At 49.2% G+C, this 8,336-nt stretch overlaps 1 long non-coding RNA gene across 1 annotated transcript in view; it reads left to right on the top strand.

Annotated features, from left to right (window-relative positions):
* LOC107983833 (uncharacterized) overlaps positions 1 to 8,336 on the top strand; it is a 195,574-nt gene that overhangs the window by 162,059 nt on the left and 25,179 nt on the right. The window lies entirely within an intron of this gene.

The following is an 8,336-nucleotide window of genomic DNA, read 5'->3' as shown; positions in this document are numbered from 1 at the left end:
GTCTAGTCATGTCCGAATCTGTGGGTTAGAGCTCATCTCCATTTCTAAGCCTCAGAGCCGGCATTGTCCGTAGATACCTACTAGGCCATGTGGCCGGCATGACTCCATGGAGCGCTGTTACCTTCCTGCCAGAGCGGTACATAGTGATCTACTCACATTTGCATGTTTTTGAATTGTTAGGTTGGCAGAAGCTGGGGCTAACAGCGGGAGCTCACCCCACTGCCTGGATTCAAACCACTGAGCTTCTGGTCGGTACATTCAGCAGCTCAGTGGTTTGATCCGCTGTGCCACCAGGTGCACCCCTCCCTCTATTTTCCCAACTCACCTTAGTCTTCTAGATCTTCAATAACTAGACTTTGTTCTTCACTAAAAGAAACAAAAAAAATATGTTAGTACATAACACCCAAAGACCCCCCTAGCCCAAAAAAAGGCCCAACCCACACCCAAAAAGTGAGAAGAAGTTCCCTCGATTCCTGGGACTGCTGTCCCCAAAGTGCGTCCTCATCACTTCCACTGGCCAGAGTGCTCTGTCAAGGAAAGAGAAGAGCAAAGTGAAATCCTGACCTCCCCTTCCCCTTTGCAGGAAGACAGGGCGCCTGCATTTCTCTCCTTACCCAGGACTCATCGGGTGGAATGGGGCCCTTCCTCCACGCATCCCAGCTGGGCTGCGGAGCAGATGCCATCCATTGGTGCTGTGGAAGAAAGAGAAGAGACTTAGTTGAAATCCTGGTCCCCTCCTCTTCACAGAAGTACAATCCTCCTGCCTTCCCTCCTTACCCAGGTCTCTATTTCTGTGATCTCATCGGAGGAGGAGGCTTCTAGATCTTCCGTTGGAGGACTAGAGAAGAAGGAGAGAAAACAGCCAAACATTAGTATCAGAACCCTGTGCAGCTATTTAGAAGGGGAAAAAACCATCCAGAAGAGAAGGAGGAAGGGCTTGCCTTACGGGGTATATTTTGAAACACCTCCTCCCCGACAACATTTCCAACAATTTATACATAATTTCCTGATGTTCTGCAAAGGAGAAAGAACAAGGTGAGAGGGAGGAAGAAGGAGTTGCCTTGAGAGAGGGGCTGTTTTAGGGCCATTACTTTCCTGTGGTAGATTCAACCCCAAAAGTCTCCAAATCTGTATTTCCATGGGCCCTTCCTCCCCACTCAGTACTTCTTTAAGAGGGGAGAAGAGCAGCATCCCTGACTTCCCCTCCTGGTGATCTAATACATGACTTCCCTTTTACTACCTACTCCTCTCATGACAGCAAGTGAAACAATTTACACATAATTTTCTGATGTTCTGCAAAGGAGAAAGGAGAACAAGGTCAGAGGGAAGGAGGAAGGGCCTCATTTCATATGGATTCTTCATCACTGAGCACCCTGACCAGGGGAGGAGGCGGACGCACGATGGAGACAGCAGTCCCAAGAAGAGGATGGATCTGAAAAGGGATAGTTAAAGATAAAGGTTTCCCCTGACATTAAGTCTAGTCATGTCCGAATCTGTAGGTTAGTGCTCATCTCCATTTCGCTCCTTACCCAGGACTCCTCAGGTGGAATGGGGCCCTTCCTCCTCGCATCCCGGCCAGCAGATGCCATCCATTGGTGCTGTGGAAGAAAGAGAAGAGACTTAGTTGAAATCCTGGTCCCCTACTCTTCACAGAAGTACAATCCTTCTGCCTTCCCTCCTTACCCAGGTCTCCATTTCCGTGATCGCCTCAGAGGAGGAGGCCTCCAGATCTTGCGTTGGAGGACTAGAGAAGAAGGAGAGAAATCAGCCGAACATTAGTATCAGAACCCTGTGAAGCTATTTAGAAGGGGAAAAAAACAACCAGAAAAGAAGGAGGATGGGCTTACCTTATGGGGTATATTTTGATACACCTCCTCCCCAACATCATTTCCAAAAATTTATACCTAATTTCCTGATGTTCTGCAAAGGAGAAAGGAGAACAAGGTCAGTGGGAAGGAGGAAGGGCCTCATTCGAGATGGATTCTTCATCACTGGGCACCCTGACCAGGGGAGGAGGTGGACACACGATGGAGACAGCAGTCCCAGGAAGAGGATGGATCTGAAAAGGGAGAGTTAAAGATAAAGGTTTCCCCTGACATTAAGTCTAGTCATGTCCGAATCTGTGGATTAGTGCTCATCTCCATTTCGCTCCTTACCCAGGACTCATCATGTGGAATAGGGCCCTTCCTCCTCGCATCCCGGCCAGCAGATGCCATCCATTGGTGCTGTGGAAGAAAGAGAAGAGACTTAGTTGAAATCCTGGTCCCCTCCTCTTCACAGAAGTACAATCCTCCTGACTTCCCTCCTTACCCAGGTCTCCATTTCCGTGATCGCCTCAGAGGAGGAGGCCTCCAGATCTTGCGTTGGAGGACTAGAGAAGAAGGAGAGAAATCAGCCGAACATTAGTATCAGAACCCTGTGAAGCTATTTAGAAGGGGAAAAAAACAACCAGAAAAGAAGGAGGAAGGGCTTACCTTATGGGGTATATTTTGATACACCTCCTCCCCAACATCATTTCCAAAAATTTATACCTAATTTCCTGATGTTCTGCAAAGGAGAAAGGAGAACAAGGTCAGTGGGAAGGAGGAAGGGCCTCATTTGAGATGGATTCTTCATCACCGGGCACCCTGACCAGGGGAGGAGGTGGACACACGATGGAGACAGCAGTCCCAGGAAGAGGATGGATCTGAAAAGGGAGAGTTAAAGATAAAGGTTTCCCCTGACATTAAGACTAGTCATGTCCGAATCTGTGGATTAGTGCTCATCTCCATTTCGCTCCTTACCCAGGACTCATCATGTGGAATAGGGCCCTTCCTCCTCGCATCCCGGCCAGCAGATGCCATCCATTGGTGCTGTGGAAGAAAGAGAAGAGACTTAGTTGAAATCCTGGTCCCCTCCTCTTCACAGAAGTACAATCCTGCCTTCCCTCCTTACCCAGGTCTCCATTTCTGTGATCGCCTCGGAGGAGGAGGCCTCCAGATCTTGCGTTGCAGGACTAGAGAAGAAGGAGAGAAATCAGCCGAACATTAGTATCAGAACCCTGTGAAGCTATTTAGAAGGGGAAAAAAACAACCAGAAAAGAAGGAGGAAGGGCTTACCTTATGGGGTGTATTTTGATACACCTCCTCCCCGACATTATTTCCAAAAATTTATACCTAATTTCCTGATGTTCTGCAAAGGAGAAAGGAGAACAAGGTCAGAGGGAAGGAGGAAGGGCCTCATTTGAGATGGATTCTTCATCACTGGGCACCTTGACCAGGGGAGGAAGTGGACACACGATGGAGACTGCAGTCCCAGGAAGAGGATGGATCTGAAAAGGGAGAGTTAAAGATAAAGGTTTCCCCTGACATTAAGTCTAGTCATGTCCGAATCTGTGGGTTAGAGCTCATCTCCATTTCTAAGCCTCAGAGCCGGCATTGTCCGTAGATACCTACTAGGCCATGTGGCCGGCATGACTCCATGGAGCGCTGTTACCTTCCTGCCAGAGCGGTACATAGTGATCTACTCACATTTGCATGTTTTTGAATTGTTAGGTTGGCAGAAGCTGGGGCTAACAGCGGGAGCTCACCCCACTGCCTGGATTCAAACCACTGACCTTCTGGTTGGTACGTTCAGCAGCTCAGTGGTTTGATCCGCTGTGCCACCAGGTGCACCCCTCCCTCTATTTTCCCAACTCACCTTAGTCTTCTAGATCTTCAATAACTAGACTTTGTTCTTCACTAAAAGAAACAAAAAAAAATGTTAGTACATAACACCCAAAGACCCCTCCAGCCCAAAAAAAGGCCCAACCCACTCCCAAAAAGTGAGAAGAAGTTCCCTCGATTCCTGGGACTGCTGTCCCCAAAGTGCGTCCTCATCACTTCCACTGGCCAGAGTGCTCTGTCAAGGAAAGAGAAGAGCAAAGTGAAATCCTGACCTCCCCTTCCCCTTTGCAGGAAGACAGGGCGCCTGCATTTCTCTACTTACCCAGGACTCATCGGGTGGAATGGGGCCCTTCCTCCTCGCATCCCGGCCAGCAGATGCCATCCATTGGTGCTGTGGAAGAAAGAGAAGAGACTTAGTTGAAATCCTGGTCCCCTCCTCTTCACAGAAGTACAATCCTCCTGCCTTCCCTCCTTACCCAGGTCTCCATTTCCGTGATTGCCTCAGAGGAGGAGGCCTCCAGATCTTGCGTTGGAGGACTAGAGAAGAAGGAGAGAAATCAGCCGAACATTAGTATCAGAACCCTGTGAAGCTATTTAGAAGGGGAAAAAACCATCCAGAAGAGAAGGAGGAAGGGCTTACCTTACGGGGTATATTTTGATACACCTCCTCCCCGAGAACATTTCCAACAATTTATACATAATTTCCTGATGTTCTGCAAAGGAGAACGGAGAACAAGATCAGTAGGAAGGAGGAAGGGCCTCATTCGAGATGGATTCTTCATCACTGGGCACCCTGACCAGGGGAGGAGGTGGACACACGATGGAGACAGCAGTCCCAGGAAGAGGATGGATCTGAAAAGGGAGAGTTAAAGATAAAGGTTTCCCCTGACATTAAGACTAGTCATGTCCGAATCTGTGGGTTAGAGCTCATCTCCATTTCTAAGCCTCAGAGCTGGCATTGTCCGTAGATACCTACTAGGCCATGTGGCTGGCATGACTCCATGTAGCGCTGTTACTTTCCTGCCAGAGCGGTACATATTGATCTACTCACATTTGCATGTTTTTGAATTGTTAGGTTGGCAGAAGCTGGGGCGAACAGCAGGAGCTCACCCCACTGCCTGGATTCAAACCACTGACCTTCTGGTCGGTACGTTCAGCAGCTCAGTGGTTTGATCCGCTGTGCCACCAGGTGCACCCCTCCCTCTATTTTCCCAACTCACCTTAGTCTTCTAGATCTTCAATAACTAGACTTTGTTCTTCACTAAAAGAAACAAAAAAAAATGTTAGTACATAACACCCAAAGACCCCTCCAGCCCAAAAAAAGGCCCAACCCACACCCAAAAAGTGAGAAGAAGTTCCCTCGATTCCTGGGACTGCTGTCCCCAAAGTGCGTCCTCATCACTTCCACTGGCCAGAGTGCTCTGTCAAGGAAAAAGAAGAGCAAAGTGAAATCCTGACCTCCCCTTCCCCTTTGCAGGAAGACAGGGCGCCTGCATTTCTCTCCTTACCCAGGACTCATCGGGTGGAATGGGGCCCTTCCTCCTCGCATCCCGGCCAGCAGATGCCATCCATTGGTGCTGTGGAAGAAAGAGAAGAGACTTAGTTGAAATCCTGGTCCCCTCCTCTTCACAGAAGTACAATCCTCCTGCCTTCCCTCCTTACCCAGGTCTCCATTTCCGTGATCGCCTCGGAGGAGGAGGCCTCCAGATCTTGCGTTGGAGGACTAGAGAAGAAGGAGAGAAATCAGCCGAACATTAGTATCAGAACCCTGTGAAGCTATTTAGAAGGGGGAAAAAACAACCAGAAAAGAAGGAGGAAGGGCTTACCTTATGGGGTATATTTTGATACACCTCCTCCCCGACATCATTTCCAACAATTTATACCTAATTTCCTGATGTTCTGCAAAGGAGAAAGGAGAACAAGGTCAGTGGGAAGGAGGAAGGGCCTCATTCGAGATGGATTCTTCATCACCGGGCACCCTGACCAGGGGAGGAGGTGGACACACGATGGAGACAGCAGTCCCAGGAAGAGGATGGATCTGAAAAGGGAGAGTTAACGATAAAGGTTTCCCCTGACATTAAGTCTAGTCATGTCCGAATCTGTGGGTTAGAGCTCATCTCCATTTCTAAGCCTCAGAGCTGGCATTGTCCGTAGATACCTACTAGGCCATGTGGCCGGCATGACTCCATGGAGCGCTGTTACTTTCCTGCCAGAGCGGTACATATTGATCTACTCACATTTGCATGTTTTTGAATTGTTAGGATGGCAGAAGCTGGGGCTAACAGCGGGAGCTCACCCCACTGCCTGGATTCAAACCACTGACCTTCTGGTCGGTACGTTCAGCAGCTCAGTGGTTTGATCCGCTGTGCCACCAGGTGCACCCCTCCCTCTATTTTCCCAACTCACCTTATTCTTCTAGATCTTCAATAACTAGACTTTGTTCTTCACTAAAAGAAACAAAAAAAATATGTTAGTACATAACACCCAAAGACCCCCCTAGCCCAAAAAAAGGCCCAACCCACACCCAAAAAGTGAGAAGAAGTTCCCTCGATTCCTGGGACTGCTGTCCCCAAAGTGCGTCCTCATCACTTCCACTGGCCAGAGTGCTCTGTCAAGGAAAGAGAAGAGCAAAGTGAAATCCTGACCTCCCCTTCCCCTTTGCAGGAAGACAGGGCGCCTGCATTTCTCTCCTTACCCAGGACTCATCGGGTGGAATGGGGCCCTTCCTCCACGCATCCCAGCCAGGCTGCGGAGCAGATGCCATCCATTGGTGCTGTGGAAGAAAGAGAAGAGACTTAGTTGAAATCCTGGTCCCCTCCTCTTCACAGAAGTACAATCCTCCTGCCTTCCCTCCTTACCCAGGTCTCCATTTCCGTGATCTCATCGGAGGAGGAGGCTTCTAGATCTTCCGTTGGAGGACTAGAGAAGAAGGAGAGAAAACAGCCAAACATTAGTATCAGAACCCTGTGCAGCTATTTAGAAGGGGAAAAAACCATCCAGAAGAGAAGGAGGAAGGGCTTACCTTACGGGGTATATTTTGATACACCTCCTCCCCGACAACATTTCCAACAATTTATACATAATTTCCTGATGTTCTGCAAAGGAGAAAGGAGAACAAGGTCAGAGGGAAGGAGGAAGGGCTTCATTTGAGATGGATTCTTCATCACTGGGCACCCTGACCAGGGGAGGAGGTGGACGCACGATGGAGACAGCAGTCCCAGGAAGAGGATGGATCTGAAAAGGGAGAGTTAAAGATAAAGGTTTCCCCTGACATTAAGTCTAGTCATGTCCGAATCTGTGGGTTAGAGCTCATCTCCATTTCTAAGCCTCAGAGCCGGCATTGTCCGTAGATACCTACTAGGCCATGTGGCCGGCATGACTCCATGGAGCGCTGTTACCTTCCTGCCAGAGCGGTACATAGTGATCTACTCACATTTGCATGTTTTTGAATTGTTAGGTTGGCAGAAGCTGGGGCTAACAGCGGGAGCTCACCCCACTGCCTGGATTCAAACCACTGACCTTCTGGTCGGTACGTTCAGCAGCTCAGTGGTTTGATCCGCTGTGCCACCAGGTGCACCCCTCCCTCTATTTTCCCAACTCACCTTAGTCTTCTAGATCTTCAATAACTAGACTTTGTTCTTCACTAAAAGAAACAAAAAAAAATGTTAGTACATAACACCCAAAGACCCCTCCAGCCCAAAAAAAGGCCCAACCCACACCCAAAAAGTGAGAAGAAGTTCCCTCGATTCCTGGGACTGCTGTCCCCAAAGTGCGTCCTCATCACTTCCACTGGCCAGAGTGCTCTGTCAAGGAAAGAGAAGAGCAAAGTGAAATCCTGACCTCCCCTTCCCCTTTGCAGGAAGACAGGGCGCCTGCATTTCTCTACTTACCCAGGACTCATCGGGTGGAATGGGGCCCTTCCTCCTCGCATCCCGGCCAGCAGATGCCATCCATTGGTGCTGTGGAAGAAAGAGAAGAGACTTAGTTGAAATCCTGGTCCCCTCCTCTTCACAGAAGTACAATCCTCCTGCCTTCCCTCCTTACCCAGGTCTCCATTTCCGTGATCGCCTCGGAGGAGGAGGCCTCCAGATCTTGCGTTGGAGGACTAGAGAAGAAGGAGAGAAATCAGCCGAACATTAGTATCAGAACCCTGTGAAGCTATTTAGAAGGGGAAAAAACCATCCAGAAGAGAAGGAGGAAGGGCTTACCTTACGGGGTATATTTTGATACACCTCCTCCCCGACATCATTTCCAAAAATTTATACCTAATTTCCTGATGTTCTGCAAAGGAGAAAGGAGAACAAGGTCAGTGGGAAGGAGGAAGGGCCTCATTCGAGATGGATTCTTCATCACTGGGCACCCTGACCAGGGGAGGAGGTGGACACACGATGGAGACAGCAGTCCCAGGAAGAGGATGGATCTGAAAAGGGAGAGTTAAAGATAAAGGTTTCCCCTGACATTAAGTCTAGTCATGTCCGAATCTGTGGATTAGTGCTCATCTCCATTTCGCTCCTTACCCAGGACTCATCATGTGGAATAGGGCCCTTCCTCCTCGCATCCCGGCCAGCAGATGCCATCCATTGGTGCTGTGGAAGAAAGAGAAGAGACTTAGTTGAAATCCTGGTCCCCTCCTCTTCACAGAAGTACAATCCTCCTGACTTCCCTCCTTACCCAGGTCTCCATTTCCGTGAT

This window comes from Anolis carolinensis, chromosome 5 (assembly GCF_035594765.1).
Source record: "Anolis carolinensis isolate JA03-04 chromosome 5, rAnoCar3.1.pri, whole genome shotgun sequence".
Taxonomy (NCBI): Eukaryota; Metazoa; Chordata; class Lepidosauria; order Squamata; family Dactyloidae; genus Anolis; species Anolis carolinensis.
Note: the sequence above shows the minus strand (reverse complement) of the source record. Positions and strands in the feature narration are given on the sequence as shown.